This window comes from Tachysurus vachellii, chromosome 7, assembly GCF_030014155.1.
Source record: "Tachysurus vachellii isolate PV-2020 chromosome 7, HZAU_Pvac_v1, whole genome shotgun sequence".
Taxonomy (NCBI): domain Eukaryota; kingdom Metazoa; phylum Chordata; class Actinopteri; order Siluriformes; family Bagridae; genus Tachysurus; species Tachysurus vachellii.
The window spans coordinates 16213053-16221514 of NC_083466.1; positions in this window are offsets into that span (position 1 = coordinate 16213053).

Genomic DNA, 8462 nt, shown 5'->3' on the forward strand with positions numbered 1-8462 from the left:
CTGAACAAGCACTTGAGCTGCCTGAGTGGATAAAAATAGCCAAATCCTTATGATTTAAAGAAGAAACCAACATGAGTGTGTCAAATTAGCAACATGAAAAGAAAAGGACAGTTGTTTGTCCATGGATATGACAAGGTTGTGAGCTGTAGCTGAAGGGGAGATCAGAGAGCTGTACAGGGATATTGCAAGATCCTGCTCTGATCTAGTTGTCTGGCCATCACAACTTAACCCTTGTCAAGGGCACTCAGATCTTCAACTTCAACTTTATATATTAGAACAAGTACGGTTCTATTTTGTCTCAGATTTGTTTGGTGTTGGCAATTAGTAATTAGTAATTAATAATTAGTAATTAGTATCATGGAAATTAAGCTATAATCTAATTTGTGAGAAGTGTAGTAGATATTTGCTTAAACAAATATGGTCTTTAAGTTTTGTTTAAATAGAAGGTTACAGAGTATTCACTTTCAGCTGAAAGGACAGAGCTCATGCACTAACTTTGGTTCAGAGGGCTGACAAAATTATAACTGTTGTTTTTGTAGTAAAGATCAGTTGATATCTTGATATTTGTCATGTACACCAGAATAAGTTATGTCTTATGGCTATCACCTCTAACAGAAGACAGATTCTGAAACAAACAGATTTAGAATAAAACATCTATAGAATCATCTATACTAAAATACATGGTTAGATGTAGGATTGGAAAATCAAATGGAAATCAAACGAGAAATACAAATGCAAAATTTGTCACAACAATTAACAGCTCTGTTTAAATAATTCTATGGCTAAATAGGAATGTGTAGTGTGTAATGATCTGTGCATAAACATGAACTGTTTACTAAGATTCTATTGCTAACAGTATTGGCTTTATGTTTGATTGTTCATGCAGCATCATTTGTCTTAGCCTTCAAAGGAGAACCATGGTCATAATTATATGACCGATGCATAGGTCTTATACTAAAGGTCGGAAAACTCTGAGATTACAATTCGGGAAACTTACAACATATTGCTTAAACATTTTGCAATTTTGTGTGAATCCAAATGATTTGTTAGGGTGAATTTTGTGATTAATTATTGAATGACACTTAGTACTCCTCACACCATTATAAGCTATTATAAGATTTTTTTTTCTCCTTAAGCAAATAGAAGTCTGTACATGTGGTAATAAATTGATATAGATAATGATTTGGACGTCTGCTGAGTACCGCTGATATACTTCCTGTTTTCTAATCGATTAGTAATTGAATGAAAATTCCAGCATGTTTGGGCTTTCAAACTAAATTTTAGCCATTCTTTCTCTATAAAATTAATAATTTCTCCGCTATTCACTGCAGTCAACTTTTTTTTTTTTTTTTTTTAAGAATGCTTTTGTTTAAAGACAACAAATGAAGGCCATTGGATCTTCCTGAAATCTTCTCCAGCAAGCAATAACAAATGTAAGATAAAACCTGTGTGCAAAACTGTCTGTCAGGAACTTTCCCTTTCAATTAGTAAAATTTTTACCATGACAATTTTGTATTTCTTTGGTCTGAATATTAAAAAAAATTGGAGTCTTCGTGTGTGTTCTATTCTTCTGTTATTTTTCATTCATGCTGTAATTGTTCACATCTGTTGTTTTAGAAATGTGGTTGATTGTGATTACTTTCAGATTTATCAGCATAATTCACTTGGTAAGAACTTATTATGCTAAAGAAAAAGGGTCCACTTTAGAGCAATCACTAACTGTTAGAACAGTAGATGAATAGAATTACTAATTTGCTAAATTACTAATTAAGCTACATGTATCTTAATTTGTGTGTGTGTGTGTATAATATTGATCTATTGATATTGTATAGCAAAGTGTTAAAATAAATAAATAAAAAAGTGACTCGTTGTGGTGACCTACATTTATTCCTATGGCTGATGCATTTATCCAAAGCAACTTGCAAGTAAGCTGAACAGATTCATTGTCAAACAGTAGTAGCTTGGCAGTACTAGCATTTGAACTAATAGCCATTCATTCAGTCAGCCAAGAGCCATAACCATTGAACTTCCACTTCTGCACTTGTCTGTTATTACACCATGTGAAAGCACATTATTGTAAAAGCTGATCTGTCACTGAAAATAGTGGGTCAAGTAGTCTTTTAAAAACATGAATAAAAGACTGTGTTTTTTTTTTTGTTTTTGTTTTTTTTTTTTTTTTTGAATGACAATTACCTGTCACTGAATGACTGTTATTGTGCATTGCCATTGTGAAGCCTAAATACAACTGTATTCATTTTCGGTTGCTATGTGAAAACATTTTTTGAACAATTACTAAAAACTTCTATCTGCTGTGCACTTTTCTGCTTCTACATCAGCCATAGGAGAACTGTAGCTGCTACAATCTGTTTATATAAACTATTCTAATGAAATATACACTTTAAAAACTGCTGGGTTAAAAACAACCCAATTTGGGTTATTTTGGCAACCCAGCGCTGGGTTCGTCTCTTTTTGACCCAGTGATGGGTTGTGGTGTTGGTTATATCAAACCACTTTGTGGAAACTTCTTTCATCACTTCTGTCATCAGTCTGTTATTCAGCGTTGGAAACCATGTAAAGTTCCTCACATTTAGGAAAGAGATAAAAATAGGATTTATTTTAAAACAAAGGTTCGATGTGCACCACAAGTTAGTCCTTTTTCCTCTAGACTGAGTGAGTAAATTAACTAATAAGATAAAATAAGAGCATTACATAGGTACTACCGTGTAATAAATAATGTATTAACATGTTATAAATCTATTGACGCAATACATGAGCTGATAATTAACTGGAAAGAATTTGATTCACCTTGTAAGCTGCTACTCTAATTTAAAAGTAGTTTTCAGAAGGATACTGACAGTCTTTTTTTAATACTGTGGTATGTCATGTCTGAGGTAAAAGAAAAAGAAGAACAGGTGCAAGGAGGAAGTCACAGATCAAGAAGAAGAAAGAAATGAGTGAAAGACGAAAAGATGAAGTGAGGATAGGGATGTTTTTCAAGAAAGTTTTCTGCATGTCTCATCTTTTGATACTGCTGACATCAGCATGTACAAGTGTTTGTTCTCTATTCACAATTTTCTCTCTCTCTCTCTCTCTCTCTCTCTCTCTCTCTCTCTCTCTCTCTCTCTCTCTCTCTCGCTTGCTCTCCCCCCAGCTATGGCACTGACTTCCTAACTTCAAGATGTGAGCAGCTGCGCAGGATATCAAGGTCGTATGATATGTGAGTAATGGTATTGCACTGAAACTGTACCTCATTGCTAAAGCCCACAGTCAGCAGGAGCAGATGAGGGCACAAGAAGACATTTGGCCTATAAAGTTTGTGTGTGTGTGTGTGTGTGTGTGTGTGTGTGTGTGTGTGTGTGTGTGTGTGTGATAGAGCTTTATCCTGCATTCACAATAGCAATTGGCACATTGTAGCTTGTTTTTTGTGGCTATAAAGCAAGTCCTAATGTTGTTGCTTCTTGGTGTGTACCATCTATGCACTTTGTTTCCGATGAGGAGGACTAGAAGCCATGTATAGGCTGCATCAAACAGCAGATTATATTACTTTATTTAAAAATTGTGTTTAAAAAGGTCATTTTTTAATAAAGTGGGAAAAAATGTGTAAAGATTGTCCGATATTCAGGCTTAGTATTAGCTTTGCCTTGCAGGCTTAGTACAGTATTAGCTTTGTTAGCAGATTGTCAGCATAAAATAGTTATACTCTCTACATGTACAGTATGCCTATATAATCTATTTCTTCTAACTAGTTCAAATTAAAGTAAATAACATGCAAATACTTATGTAAATTTCTTATTTGGTTATACATTATAATTGTCACAACCTGGGATGGAAGGAGACAGACCCATATGCAGGATAGCTTAAAATGAAAGGGGTTTAATAAATGATGAAGACAAAGACAGAAATGACGATAAATGAAACAATACAAATGACGACACTTAACAAAGACTAGACATGACGAGGGGTAAACGTGACTAATGATTCCGCTCACTTAAATATAAAAGACAATGATGACACAATGAGGAGCAGGTGTGGTGACAGGGAGGAGCAGACGAAGGCGGGGCAGACACGTGACGAGGAACGCCAACAAATGCACATGGCCAAAAAGTCCAGGCTGAGTCCTGACAATAATCCAGGCTTTGTATTTGCTATTAGCATATTAGCAAGCTAACCATACTAGCTACATATACTGTCCAGAGACTCTAGTTTCTGTTACTTCTCCACAAGCTTTATTTTACTTTGTAATGTTTTTATACATATTTAACTAGTAGTAATAATTAACCCACCTATATACACAACAGGGGTGATAAACATTAGAAATTTCCACCACTTCTGACGTGTGAAATGAATTCAGTGTAGTCAGATGATCGCAGAGGAAGTGTAATCAGTGTACAACAGTTCGTCAGAGTGTGTGCTGAACGTTTAGGATGGTGGAAGAAGGTTTATGGTGCTGTGGGGACGATTTTAAGTGGGAAGGGAGCTGAAGCTTCAGAAATGGTTTGAAGTTCTTCTGCATCACTTAGGCCTTGCAGTGGTGGAGACTTGCTTAAGATTGGTTAGGAAGAGTTGAAAACATGACTTGAAATGATGATAAAGTCAAGTCAAGAAGCTTTAATTGTCCTTTCAACCATATATAGCTGACACAGTACACAGTAAAATTTCTCCAGGACCATGGCGCTACATAGAACTAAACAGAGCTGCATGGAATAACACAGAGCTAAGGACTTAAAGTAAGTTGTCCTTACAAGTGCATCATTGCAACCTACTGCAACCAGTGCAAAACAAAAGACAGTTCGAACAGACAATACAAAACAGTATACAAAACAAATACACAAAACATAGCCAACCAGTGTACATACTGTACTGTATATTGTACATTACATTGTGCAAAAATAAAGGAATCTGATCAAGAGGGTTCTATTTAAATATATCTATACTTTGCAGCATTGCAGCATGTAAACAGTTTGATATGGGTGGTGCTGAAGACATGGATGTATATTGAACAAGTGTGTTTTTGATTTGGTGAAGCTCAGAAGCTCAGTACAGGCCACACAGTTGACTCTGTGTGTGTGTGTGTGTGTGTGTGTGTGTGTGTGTGTGTGTGTGTGTGTGTGTGTGTGTGTGTTCGGTACAGTTCAGTTCAGTTGTTGAGGAGTCTGATGGCTGATGGCTGATCAGATACAGGTGGAGAGAAATCTAATGTCCAACTCTCAGTATTTTGTGAGTTCTTGATGGAATACTGATCATGTTGGTCAGGGTTCCTGCCTCTACTTATTCAGTGGTGCTAATTGGTTGTTGTTGTTGTTGTTGTTTTTCAAATGCATGTTTTGTCGGGTTCCCATGAACCCCTTCAAGGGCTGCAGTTTTTGGACAACATTTTCATGTTCATAAAATGCCCAGATCATGAACCTGTTGTGTTATGCACTCATGGAACCCACTCCAAACTTAAAAATCCTGATTTTACAATGCACATGACCCCAAACATGACCTAGATATTGAGCTCCATGTGCCTTTGAGAAAAACAAGGGGATTGCACCTGTCACACAAACAACACAGTATACATAAAATGAGGTTATGAATGTGCTGAGTGAATTTCATGTTTAATGTGTTTAATAGAATAGTGGTTTTAGTGATCTTACAGAAGAGGTTTGCATGACTTTGAGGCCCATTTTCTTTCTGGAAAGACAGATGTATCTTTAATGACTCTCCTTTTCTTGGAAAAGATTGGCCTGGAGTCTTGGGTATGGTGGCCATACTATTCAGTAGGCTTGCAGATAACCTCACATATGCTTTAAGGGACAATAATAACTATCCCAGACAGGCAAAAAAACAAACAAACCATAAATAGACAACCTACCATTAACTGTCAGACTTTTTTGGTATGCTTTAGGTTTTACATAAAAAATGTCATACTTTAGATGTTATATCATTAGCAAACGTTTTTTTTTTTACTTTATTGCATTATACCTAATCTGCATAAATGTGAACATGATTATGTACACAGATAAACTGTAACATTGGAACAGACTGAAGACAATCCATATAGCATGTCTAACTGATTGAATGAGATGGGTAATTGTTTGATAACTTACTTTGAACAAGAATACAATCACAATGTTCATTAAGTAAAAAAAAGTCATGTACAGAAACAGAATCTGTATTTTTGTATCTGTTATGATTTGGACTGATACAAATTACTCACTCTTACCATCTGCCAGTCTGGTAACTTAAGAAAATCACAAGTTACACCCCCCACCCCCCACCCCCCCACCCCACCCCATGTTTATTGAGGATATAAACAGATAATATATGAATTGTATTCAGAATTATCAACTGAGATGAATTAAAAAATGCATGTAAACATAGCAGTTAACAACAGAGGTTCTAAATGTCCAAACACCCTGTAGGCATTGCATTCTCTTGAAATGGTTTGACCAGTGGTCTAGTTAAAAAGAGATTAAATCTGAAATAAATCAGCTATATATCAGACTAACACTGTTCTCATTAAAATAAAGCTGAGTTTGAATAAGGAAATTGGATTTTGTTAAATTTGATACATAATTTATTACATAATTGAATTCAAAAGGTATTGAATTTTAAAGGATTCTGGCCTTTTTTTAAACAGATTTGCTGGATGAGTGTGTGTTGATTACACTTTATCAGACAAGGTGAAAAAATTATGTAGAGGCTTCAGGGAGTCAAAATTTACACATGATCTTATTACACCTTCCAGATACAAGTGAAAAAGTCTAAATGGATGTTTTTAACTATAAACATGGGAGCCAGCAAGGAGTTGTTCAAAACTCCTCTTGTGGAAAAAGCTGGAACTGATTCAGATTCTGTGGGAGAAAATCTTTGAGCTTTGCAACCACCTGCAGAGCTGCATGATGCTGTTACACCTAAATAGAACCAGTAACTGGGAAATGTTTTTCTTGTTAGATCCTCTGCATGCTAAAACAGTAGCGCTAGTGTTGGTATGCTGGCTTGAGAAGCTATGCATCCTTGAAACTTTTCTTTCCTATATATATATATATATATATATATATATATATATATATATATATATATATATATATATATATATATATATATATAATTTATTTATTTATTTTTTCTTTTTCTTTTTCTCTTGCTGTGATCTTGCCTTAAGCGTTGACAAGTGGTTCCAAAAATTCATAATCCTTGAACGTTCACTTTCAGTTGCAATATTTAAAATATTTGAATTCTTATATATTTATGCAAGAGTGTCGTTGTTGAATAAAGAGAGGTCTTTATAGTTATTGAGTGATTGCTGTTGCAATGTAATATTATGAGTGCTCATCAGGTTGGATTCCTCTTCATTGTGAGTGACTGCTCTCTGCCTTTGAATACAAATTCCTTCTTGTTATATTTACCAAGCTACCCTAGATACAGTATGTGTGGCAGCCTAAGAAAAAAATATTTCATATGATCAACTGCTGACATATTTTACTATATTTCTAAAAAACAATATCTTTTCCTATGTTTACATTTTTTGCAACCACAAATAATAATCTAGCATTTGGTAACCTACAAAGATTTTAATATAACATTACCGAAACTTGGTCCACCTCTATGTTTATCCTAATTTATTTGTGGTAAAGTGATGTTTCAGCAAATGTTTAAAGAACTATAAGATTTTAACATCACCACCACAGTCAAAACTGTAAAAACTTGAACTTATTTAATCAATTTTCATGACAAGCTTTGGATATTAAACTCAAGGTTATAAGATATCAAAAAATTAACCATAAAGTTATCCATTGTCCTGAAACCAATGATTTCCTCAAGTTGAGTTTACTCACGTTTTTAAGGCAGCAGATGAACTTTTGTTTCTATGTTTAACCACCTTGAAATGTCTTACGATCTACTTATGATCGATGTGATCTCATTCCAGCAAATTCATAGTATTTAAAACTGAATTTCTCAACATCAGTTCCTAAAAATGGGTTCCTAAACTATACATCCTTTCTTATTGAAGATTCAGAGTCTTAAACTCTTCAGGTTCCCGAAACACATTGCAAACTTCTGATCATAAAACTAATGTAGTATCATTTTAAAATATGTTGTTATCTCCTGTATAAAATTAATAAAAGAAGCTCCAAAAAGATAAAGTTTTTTTTTTTTTTTTTTTGAAAGGTCCAGACAGCAGTAGTGATAGTGTGATAACTTGACTACAGTTCACAATTTGCTGCTTGCTTCCTCAGTAATGGTTCTCTAGGGGTTTGCCGAGGCAGAAGGCTCCTCATTGAGGTTGAGCAGTGTGTAGTAGCCCTCGAAGACTGGTCACAGTATCTCTATTATCTCATAATAATGCTTCCACACTCCATAAATGCATCACTGTTGCAATGCTTGATTGTTTCACAGTTAAATACTGCTTCATGATATGCATTTAGATTTTAGACTTCAGCATGTCAAGATCATAAAAATAAAATGAAATGATAAAG